Below are 12,829 nucleotides of genomic sequence, written 5' to 3'. Positions count from 1 at the left end.
GTTGAGGTGTCTTGTTTGGATGGTAAATATGAAGTTTCATTAAGGGTAAATTGGTCTTTTCCCAATTTAATGAATTTAATATTCATTAAAGGTAAATTTAGCATGAAAAATATCTAAATTCATGCCAACTTATTCATCTTCTTCTCCAAGCTTTCCTTGAGTTTCCTAAGGTAAGGAAAAAAAAATTTGGTTTCCATTTTTGAGCAATTTCATTAGGATTTCAAGTTGTGCCGTGAAATAGAAAAATGATCTATTCGAAAAATGTTATATTTTGGTACCAATTATGCTTGCTCAACTAGTTTGATTTCAAAAATCCCAAATATTAGGGTTTTTGTTCACACTAGGGTTCATGAAATTGATGATGAATCTTGATGATTTAGATGTTGTAGATTCATATATAAGCTTGATTTATGATTAAAACATGTTCAAACTTCCTAGAAATTATTCTATAGTTTTCGACCAAAAGAGGAAATTGAAGAACTTTGTGTTTTGATGAGAGTTGATCAGAGCTTTTATTATAGAGATGTTGTAAGGTTGTTTGGAAATTGATTTCATGCTTGAATTGAATCAAAATCGAGCAAAATCATGAAAACATAGTTTTAAAGGATAAAGCATTCGACCATGATGTATTTGAGTGAGAAAAATTATATAAGGGCTGAAAATGATGTAGGAAGTATGTTACAAGCCTTAGAAAAATTTGGGGACCATTTTGTAATTTTTGAAAAGTTAGGGGGACCACTTTGGCAATTTTGAAAAAGTTGTGAATTGTTGTATAATTGTTTTATAGTTGGTGTACTATGCTAGAAATTACTGTTTTGGAATTAAAATGAGTGTTTAGATGTGAAATATGACCATTTTGAAAGTTTGAAAAAATTGGTGATTTAAGTGCAACATTTGCACAGTTAGGGTGCTTAAATATAATTGTGCCTTTGTAAAAGCACATGAATTGTAATAATTTCAGTGCTGGAATTTTGGTATTAAAAATCTATGTGATAAAATGTTGAAGGATCATTTTGTGTAAATTGGAAAAGTTGGTGCCAACGTTAAAAGAAATTATTAAGTGTTAGATATTTTTGTAGAAAATGAGTTTCAAGTATATTATGGATTTTGTTTTGGGGATGTGTTTATGTTAGTACAATACTAACATATGTATTGTTTTGAATTTGGGATTTTTACAGATCGTGATTGATTTGTGAATCGAAGCAAGCCAAGTATAAAAGGGTTTATTGTTGATCATAGTGAGGCACATATTTTGGAATATATAAAGTGTCAAGGTGAGTGAAATACATGAATGGCATTGTACATAGATGTTCTATACATCATCAGGAAGACTTGCGACAAGTTGACCTTGTTTATATCAAAACGATATTATGTCATTTTTATAATTTCGACATGACATCGATATGTCATAGTATGAAATTATAATGCATTAATTTCCAATAAATGTGATATTTTACTATGGATTTTATTTTGGGTATGAACTGCCCTAAAGTTAATTATATGGTTATACAATGCCATGAATGAATGAATTAGACTATAAGCCTAAGTAAGTCGTTGAAGGACAGGGTATAGTTGGCATGCCGTAAAGTATAGCAGTTGTAGGTTTATATTAGCACTATAGTGTGTAAGGGCACTAAGTGTATATGGTGGGCACGACCTTATGTGTAAGCACTACGGTGTATATATTACTCGAATACCCAGGGTCTTCATAGGTTTGCTTGTGGGCTATAGTTATTGGTAAAAATGATAATATTTATATTAATTTGATCATGGTAAAACATTGGTCATGCAGGTAACGTGATCATATGGTATTCGAAAATGACAATAAATTTCATGCATGAGTTGTATTGCATTGTTTATTGTTTTTAATTGTCTCACTAAGCATATACTTAGCATATGATGATTTTCACGTGTAGGTAAAAGACATGATTAGAAGTAAAGAGTACAGAGAAACTCAAAGCATCAAGGAATATACTACAATATCAGTAAGACATCCTATGATGTAATTTTGACTTAGTTTAGTGGCATGTACTTACGAATGTCCTATTAGCTATGTTTAAATATTTTGGGAACTGATTTGTAATGGATAAACTAAATCGTTTTATGTTATTTTAAATATGAATAATATGAATCAGTATTATTATTTTGAGTATATGTATTTAATAAACATATATATGTTTTAAATATCATATGATAGTTTTACTTGAGATAATATTTTTATATTATCAATTACCAATTTGAGAAAAAAAAATTGTAAATCACCTTTGGAATTAGGAAATGTTTTAAGAAATTTATGTGACATCTATAATATGTATTAGTATAATTATGCGTGTTTTAGGTGTTACAAACATTATTTCATATGCATAGCATAATTATCAATCGGTCTATTCAAAAATATCCATTCACACCCCAATGTATGACAAATGAGAATGCAAGGTACATAAATTGCACATAAGTGTTAAACGAAAGTATAGGTACCATAGTAACATCAACACTATACTAATATATCGAAATGGTAATTCACAAACTCATTATAAACATCAATGCACACATAGTTTCGAAAGTACAGAAAGGAACTAATACAAAAATGCAACAAATGCATTAAACAAAATCGATCGATTACCACCTTATTCAAGGTATTAACAAGTGCTCATTATGAACACCATCATTGCACACATAGCGTCATCTTACACAAAGTACTACTACAAGTACACAAAGTACTGGTACGAAAATGCAATAATGCATTAAACAAAATCGATCAATAACCATCATACTCAAAGTATGTCGAAATGCACCTATGATTCTCAATGTACATACAATAGGCTATTGCATCCCAAAATGCAAATTAAACATTTATTCTAAAACACCAATAGATGTTAAATAGAGTAAAATACATTCAATTATTTTAGGGCAGTTCATACCCTAAAATCCTTCAATAAAATCATTTTTATAAACTTTATAAAAATACTTCAGAATGCGTTAAAAACATGCTTAGTAAGTACACTCACTTTAACACTATTTATACAAGTCAAAAATATAAGCCTCAATATGCTTTAAGTTGATCCTCTGCTTTAAATTCACTTCTATTAAGAAGTTAATCATAATTTGATATTCTGACGGTTTGCTTTACCTTTAAAGAAATATTATTCTATATTAATATACTAACTCAAAAATTATTCCGTTATACCACTGGAAACTATACTTGAAAAAAAATCGAACCATATAATGTACTTCTTCTAGTTCAATTAGTACAATTTATAGTGAATTTTCAAAGTTGACTTACAGAAGTTGTTTTGAGCAAAATCTACTGCCATGTTTTCTAATCTATCCTCGATTAAAAGTTCATATCTTTTTGAACACTCCTCAAAATCAGTTTCCGTTTGTTCTAAACAAAACTAGATTGAAATAAGAATCAAAACATATAATATTAATTCTTTAATCATTTCTTTAGAGTTTTTGGAGATTTTCTAAACTTACTATTAAGAACAAAATTTCTAGGCAATTTTCACCAACTTGCATTTTCAAATTATTCACCAATTCTATTAGATCACCAAATGAACATACATGTTTGAACCATAAATTACATAACATTTAGGAGTTGCTTCTTACCATTGTAAATCTTTCACTGGCTCATCACAAGCCAATGTTTGTACGATAGCATAAATACGAATTAAATATGCACTCATCTGGTGTCCTTAGCTTGCAAACCTACCTTAGAAATTCACATTCATCCTTAACTCTAATTTTGTTTGATCTTGAATTCAATCATAATCTAAGTGAACATCATTATAAAACATATACATTTCAAACCACATGTTATAATCTCACTAACATAGGCCCACGATGGAAAATAAATTCCTAAAAACATTTCGATGCTCATTCGATACAATTTCCATGTCACAACATAAATGTTGACTTTATCACTTCAAGCTAACCATTCCAACTCCTTTCTATCCAATTTATCCAAACTTCACATAAAACTTTCATTTAAGTTCCCAACGTTTCCATATTTATGATTTTATCCTCAACTTTTCTCAACTTCCCAAAATAACTCAATTTCACATTCTAACATCAGTTTCAACATTCTAACATCAATTTCAACACTCTAACATAAATTTCCAGAATAGTGCAACAACTATTTAACAATTATACGTTAAACCCATAACTTTTCATAATTTTCAAATAGGTCTCCTAACTTTTATGAAATTAAAATTGGCCCAAATAATTTTCTAAAGCTTTTAGAACCTTCCAATTATCATTTCTAAGCTTAGGGAAAAATTTTCACAAAATTTTCCCTAATTTCTTCCTTAGGTCTAATCACTTTTGGGGGTTAGGATTTCAAGGTTTTTACTTGATTTGAGCATGAAATAAACCTCGATTCAACATTTCAATACCTCTAAAATAAAACCCTAACCTAATTTCATAAAATCACAATCTTTTCCCAAATTTAGAGAGGTTGAAATCAACATGAGCATGAATAGTCTTGTATAAATGTTTTAACCATCAATCACGCTTGTAAATGATTCTACAACCTCAATAACATCAAAATCCATCATCATTTCTTAAAACCCTAACATGAACATAAACCCTAGAATTTGGGATCTTTGAACATAAGCAAGATTAGCATGCAATAATGGTGCCAAATGATAGAGTTTTTCGAATAGAACAATTTTCTATTTCACAGCTCGATCCAAAATCCAAAACAATTGCTTGAAAATGCAAAATAAAATTTCTCACCTTGTTCTATGAAGCTCACAGCTAAGGGGCTTCATGAAATATCTCCTTAATTTCATGTTAATTTATCATGTATTTAAGGTTAAATGAATTTAAAATTTATTTAATTGAGAAATGACAATTTTTCCGATAATGAATCCTTATATTTACATCCATACCAAACCACATAACACTTGTCATCTTTATAAAGGAAATGATGAACAAAAAATATTGTCCTTTACAACTTTGCCCATGCAATCTTTCCAAAATTTCAATCTTGCTATTTTTATCCAATGGTCCAAAAAGAACATGGAGATAAATTCTCAAATCCAATGGTATATATTATTTTCCATCGTTTTAACATGTGTAAGTAAAATTTTTAAGCTTAATTTAATAACCTTCAAAAAAATTTCAAAATTTCTATTCGATCTAATTTATTGAATTTTTACCACACTTTAACACTTTATAGCTTTTAACACAATTTTCGGATCAAGAATTTGATTTCTACCCAAATTTCATTCTTGGGGGTGATCAATTCATTTATAGGCCAAAATACATAATATTTTAAAATTACAATTTTGGTCCCTAAACTTTTGGAAAATTACCCTTTTGGTTTATAAACTTTTTCAAACTTTATACTTTGGCCACCAAACTTTCAAAATTTACATTTTGGCCACTAACTAAAGTTTGAGTTATTACAATTCTCCCCCGTTAAGAAAAATCCATCCTCAAATTTTGTACGTACCTACAGTAAACAGGTGCAGATATTGCTTTTCATGTACTTTTCTCTTTCCCAGTTAGCTTCCTCGACTTTGTGATTATGCCAAAGAACTTTGACCAAGTAAATCATATTGTTACGAAGTTCTTTGGCTCTTCGACCCAAAATCTCTATTGGTTATTCTTCATAAGTCAAATCTAATCAAATCTCTAATTCATCCGGGATAATAACATGATAAGGATCTAACTGATACTTCGTGAGCATCGACACATGAAAAACATTTTGAATCTTGTCCATTTCAGAGGCAATGCTAACTGATAAGCCACTAGTCTAACTATTTTTAGAATCTCATAAGGTCCAATAAATCTCTGACTTAGCTTTCCTTTACGTCCGAAGTGCGATAATTTCTTCCTAGGTGATACTTTAAGAAATACTTTATCACCTTTATGATATTTAATCTCTTTTCCTTTGAAGTCTGCATAAGACTTTTGTGGATCGGAAGGTGTCTTAAGATTATCTTAAATAATCTTTACCTATTACAGAGTATGTTTCATTGAAACTCATTCTCATTCCCACTAAGAAATGGAAATCTGTTACAACAATCCAGAATGCACTTGATGCCCTGTTTTAACTTATTACCTTGTAATACATTTAGAACAAACTCGATGATAATTCTTTTTATGTCTATCACTAATAACGACTCTTACATTGATAATATAAGCATCCAACAAACATAACTTTTGGGGCATGAATAGTCTTGTATAAATGTTTTAACCATCAATCACGCTTGTAAATGATTCTACAACCTCAATAACATCAAAATCCATCATCATTTCTTAAAACCCTAACATGAACATAAACCCTAGAATTTGGGATCTTTGAACATAAGCAAGATTAGCATGCAATAATGGTGCCAAATGATAGAGTTTTTCGAATAGAACAATTTTCTATTTCACAGCTCGATCCAAAATCCAAAACAATTGCTTGAAAATGCAAAATAAAATTTCTCACCTTGTTCTATGAAGCTCACAGCTAAGGGGCTTCATGAAATATCTCCTTAATTTCATGTTAATTTATCATGTATTTAAGGTTAAATGAATTTAAAATTTATTTAATTGAGAAATGACAATTTTTCCGATAATGAATCCTTATATTTACATCCATACCAAACCACATAACACTTGTCATCTTTATAAAGGAAATGATGAACAAAAAATATTGTCCTTTACAACTTTGCCCATGCAATCTTTCCAAAATTTCAATCTTGCTATTTTTATCCAATGGTCCAAAAAGAACATGGAGATAAATTCTCAAATCCAATGGTATATATTATTTTCCATCGTTTTAACATGTGTAAGTAAAATTTTTAAGCTTAATTTAATAACCTTCAAAAAAATTTCAAAATTTCTATTCGATCTAATTTATTGAATTTTTACCACACTTTAACACTTTATAGCTTTTAACACAATTTTCGGATCAAGAATTTGATTTCTACCCAAATTTCATTCTTGGGGGTGATCAATTCATTTATAGGCCAAAATACATAATATTTTAAAATTACAATTTTGGTCCCTAAACTTTTGGAAAATTACCCTTTTGGTTTATAAACTTTTTCAAACTTTATACTTTGGCCACCAAACTTTCAAAATTTACATTTTGGCCACTAACTAAAGTTTGAGTTATTACAATTCTCCCCCGTTAAGAAAAATCCATCCTCAAATTTTGTACGTACCTACAGTAAACAGGTGCAGATATTGCTTTTCATGTACTTTTCTCTTTCCCAGTTAGCTTCCTCGACTTTGTGATTATGCCAAAGAACTTTGACCAAGTAAATCATATTGTTACGAAGTTCTTTGGCTCTTCGACCCAAAATCTCTATTGGTTATTCTTCATAAGTCAAATCTAATCAAATCTCTAATTCATCCGGGATAATAACATGATAAGGATCTAACCGATACTTCGTGAGCATCGACACATGAAAAACATTTTGAATCTTGTCCATTTCAGAGGCAATGCTAACTGATAAGCCACTAGTCTAACTATTTTTAGAATCTCATAAGGTCCAATAAATCTCTGACTTAGCTTTCCTTTACGTCCGAAGTGCGATAATTTCTTCCTAGGTGATACTTTAAGAAATACTTTATCACCTTTATGATATTTAATCTCTTTTCCTTTGAAGTCTGCATAAGACTTTTGTGGATCGGAAGGTGTCTTAAGATTATCTTAAATAATCTTTACCTATTACAGAGTATGTTTCATTGAAACTCATTCTCATTCCCACTAAGAAATGGAAATCTGTTACAACAATCCAGAATGCACTTGATGCCCTGTTTTAACTTATTACCTTGTAATACATTTAGAACAAACTCGATGATAATTCTTTTTATGTCTATCACTAATAACGACTCTTACATTGATAATATAAGCATCCAACAAACATAACTTTTGGGGCTTTGATTTTAACTTTTTCCACTTGTTCTATCTCTAACTAGCACAACAATTTTCATCTTTTCTTTGAAGTCCTTTATTCAATCTAGCCGCTTAAGCTTTAACTTTAATTGTACAATTAGAGCACCATCTTTCCTTAAAGACAATCATGTATTCAATTTCTCAAAATAGAAATATCTTTCGATTTTATTATATCAGCCACCACATGATCCTTTCTTGATTTTAGTCAATAAGCACATCACCATTCTTTAAGGAATCTAATCCATTTCCTTTATTTTCAATCCTTCGAGTCATCATTATACCTTTGGCTTTTAAGATATGTATAAACATGGCATCACTTACCATATAGATAATGGCGTTATACTTAGAAGTAAACACAATTCTTGCTAACTCGAGTGTTGAGTTAATCGAATGACGAATATGGCCAAGAGGGTGGTGAATTGGCAATTAAAATTTTGGTGGAAGCATTTGCAGAAAATTGAAAGAAATTGCACAGCGATTTAGAGTGGTTCGACTTTCTCAACCAAAGTTTACGTTGTTACTAAGTCTAGTGGATCACATCCATGATTTTTAAAGACATTTTACGAAACCCTTATTCGATCAATGTAAAATCACATTATAAATACATTTATAAAAGGATATAATAAATTATGATAAAACCTAACTCATGAATATAAAACTAAATAGTTAAAAATTTAATTTTTAAAACATGTCGTAGAATTTGGATCACTATAAACCAATTATCAATAGCGGAATAATATTCATTTCTGAAACAAATACTTCAAATAAAGGCCCATGTTACCAAAATAAAGTCAACTTGAAATATAAAAGCATTACAAATAGATGTACTTCAAGATATATGTTGATTCTCCAAGTGCTCGATCTGGGGTATCTAACCAACAGTATCTGAAAGGGGAAAAACATTTTCGAAAAGTGAGCTAGGCTCAGTGTGTCCCAATAGTACAATAAAATCATAGTAGGTACAATAACCGAGTAATAGTTCAGTAAATCATCATAAAATCATAATGAAGTTTAACTTTTGAAACTCGTAGTTTAAATCCCTTCTCCTGTACACCAACCGCAGTTCCCCATAACCGCGTCCGTAGGGCTACCTTAAGCACACAGGAAAAAGGAAGCCTACCTAAGGATAAGCTTTTGGGCCTGTATCCTTAGGTCCGTAGGGCTTACTCTAAGCACACAGCAAAGAGGGCCAACCTAATAGAGCATCTTGGGGCTCGTGAGCCTACCCAAGAGTCCATTAAGTCCGTAAGGTTTACCAGCTTGATCAGAGCTATACCTCCGTAATTCAATCCAACCCAAAATCAGTATTTTAAAAATACTATTTATGCAGTAAGCATAATTTCCATAAATCAGTAAACATCGTTATCATATATTAATGAAAACCAATAGTCATATATCAGTCATTGTCCATAAACCATCAATAAACAATAAATCATAGCTTTCAATGTACCATATTTCAAAACAGATAAAACAATTAAATAGTACTTAGGGAACACACCTCGATAATAGGATCAAACTGTAGATCTACTGAGTACTGGCCTCGCCACGCTCTGCTACAATTTTCGAACCTAATTCATAATAACACTACATTACTAGAGGGTAACATAATCAATTTCTGAAATTATAAGATTTACGGGTCATACGGGAAAATACTGGCACACGCGGTTTAACTGATCTAGAGGAGCTGGGTCGAGCTGTCAAGCGATCAGGATAGTCTCTTGTACCTTCAAATAATAATCATTTATCAGTCTCAAGTCTTACTTAATCATTCAAAGCTAAAACTCTTAAGTACATATGCACTTTTTTGGGTTTGACTATCAATTTGGAGACTTTAGCGTCTGAATTTGACTAAACAGATTGCGGAATCGGAATTAGGACGTCGAAAAACATAAAGTATGACTTTTCAAAAATTCAAATTTTTGGTCAAAGTCAAAGTAAACGGGTTTAACTGATGATTTGGAGACCTTCGGTTTTGAATTTGGTGAAACGGACTTCGGAAACGGATTCGGCGTGTCGAAAAATGTCAGAATAGGTATACTCGAACAAAATCAAATGTCGTTTAATGGCCGTTTAAAACCGGTCAAAGTTATGGTCAAAGAGGTTCAATAGTCCACAATAAAAAAATTACAGAAATATCAATTTTTAAACAATTACTAAAATATCACTGTTTTTAACAATAATTACCAAAATATCACCGTTTTAACAATAATTACCAAAATAGCACTATTTTAACAATACCAAAATATCATTGTTTTAACAATAATTACCAAAATATCACCGTTTTAAAATTAATTATGAAAATAACACCTTTTTTAAAAATTAATACAAAAATAACACACTTTTAAAAATAATTACAAAAATAACACCATAACCGAAATTAATTACGTATTTATCACTCTTTTAAAACTATTTATCAGCAATCTAAACCAACACCAACTATAATACGTTTTCAATCTAAACACTGAAATATTATCCAAATTAAACGATCTGACTTTACTTACGGCGGATAAACGAAACAAGACAGTTGTTGGAATGGCCAGAATCGACAAAACTTAAAATGAAGATCGGGGTTTTAAGTTTCGATTTCCCTTCTCGATTCAGTCTATCTGTGATAGATTTTGGAACTGGGTTAGTCGGGGTTGTACCGATGGTTGCTGCTGAGACTGAATGACACGACGGTGCACTACACCACCAATCGAAGAAAGCAGGCCGAATGATATCAAGAATGGGTTTACTAAAGAAATTCAGTTTTTGGTTCTGCACGAGGAGAGGGTTTTTTTCCTTCATATTTCATGGGTTATCTCCTAATAATATATAAACCCACCATTTAATGTTTACAATAAAAAAAACTAAGTGGTTATGACATTGTCTCACACTTCATTATATTTTATTCATAGTGCTATTATAATATTTATAATGCTTATTATTTTATTTATTATATTATAATGCAATTATGGGGTGTGACATACGTCCACTACCTTAGCTATCCACACTAAGGATTTTCCACAAATTCACTAATTTGTCTTTCTTTTGAGGACAAAGAGTAACCTTACAATCCCTCAAGAATTATACCCCAAATTCTTAAGAACACTCTCTCCCAAAGAGAAAAATACAAATTTACAAACTTACAAGGAAATCCTCACAAGGTAGATTGTTTGCACAATTCTAGAACAAAGAAAAGAACACTTAAGAATGAATACAATTGAGCACAATAAGTGTTCTTGAAAGCAAAATGAATATTGAATGAAAAATAGGCTTGAAATTCTCAAACTTAAGGTTTGATGTTTTCTCTTTGATTCTCTCTTGATTCTAGTTGCTTGATGTTTCTTGTTTTTGATCAATGGCTTCTAAGCTTGCTTAAATACACCTTGAATCACTTCTGAACGTTGGGGATCATTAATAAAGTTTTTGGAGTCGTTTAAGTGTGAAAACAATTAATATTTCTGCTTGGAGCGTGGGGGGAATCAGTACCCCATTAGGGGAATCGGTTCCCTAAGTGTAAAATTCAAATATTTCGACCATTGAACAGTGGGGGGAATCGGTACCCCCTGGGGGGAATCGGTTCCCTCTGAGCATACTGGAATTCTCGGAGCCAAACCATTCAGGGGGGAATCGGTACCCCCTTGGGGGGGAATTGGTTCCCTATGAGCAATCTGGAATTTTTGGCTTTCAAACGGTTCGAAATAAATTGTAAAATTATTTTGAATATTGTTTTAAGATTAAAACTTAATTTTACACTTGAGTAAGGATTAAAAATGACTTTTGAAAGATTTAGAATAATGTTTTGATATTCGAATAATTATATAGAATATACTTAGAAAATCTTAAAATTCATTTAACTTAATTTGTTATATCGAAATATCAAAATGTTTTCAACAATCTCCCCCTTTTTGATATAACAAAACATTTTAGTAATTTTAAGATTTTGAAATCAAGTTTTGAAATTACTCCCCCTTACTTTAACACTTCTCCCATTTAAAACATTTAACACTTCTCCCCCTTTTTGTTAAATCAAAAAGACATTTCAAATCACTTAGCCAATTTGATTATATATAGTTTAAGCTGCTAAGATCACAATAAAGAGAAACGTTAGCCATTAGTTGCATAATCAATATTCATAATTAATGTGACATGGCAAAATTGGTCATATATCTAACATGATGTAAATGATGCAATAATGAATAAATTTAACCACACCAAATATATAAGTTCAAACATCCAAACAAATCCAAAGTCTAACAATCCACAAAATCAAACATTCCAAAATATTCAAAATGTTGAAACAATAATCTTTTAGTTCAAAGTTCTAAAGCTAAACACAGAATCAAACATCCGAATCGGGAGGAGGAAAACGAGCTCTCATAGCGGCCATCTCATGTGAGAGTGCATCAATACGTTCATTCATCGAAGCGTTATTTGTGCGCATCTCTCGGAGAATTTCTAATTGTTGAGCTCCCATTGTGGATAAATAGGACTCTATTGAAGTAAAGCGTGAATCCATGGTAGCATATCGAAAATCGAATGTCTCCATAAAAGATTGAAAATATGGAGGCATTTGATGCGCTTGTTGTGCTTGCTCCTCGGGCTGCTCCTCGGGATGTTCAGGCTCATCTTCGGCTTCATCGATGTCTCACATTAATTGTTCAAGCTCGGGATCGTCGTCATCTTCTGGTGGAGCTCGTGAAGAACTAGCTCCCGGAGTATTTTCAGAAGATCGAACCCATTCACCTGTTTCCTTATCCTTTATCCATCCCGCTCTTATTAAGGAAAGAAGATTAATTTGTTTCTTTAGAGGAAATGAGGCATCTAGACCAACTCTAAGCCCGGCTTTAGTAAAAAGATTACTCAAAATGCAACCGTAAACTAGAGATGAACAGAGTTTCTTGTTAGGAACAAGAATTACGGTTTCAACAATTTCAGCAAAAATGA

The sequence above is a fragment of the Hibiscus syriacus genome, unplaced genomic scaffold, assembly GCF_006381635.1.
Source record: "Hibiscus syriacus cultivar Baekdansim isolate YM2019G1 unplaced genomic scaffold, ASM638163v2 tig00111358_pilon, whole genome shotgun sequence".
Lineage (NCBI taxonomy): Eukaryota > Viridiplantae > Streptophyta > Magnoliopsida > Malvales > Malvaceae > Hibiscus > Hibiscus syriacus.
This window is presented reverse-complemented; position numbering follows the sequence as displayed.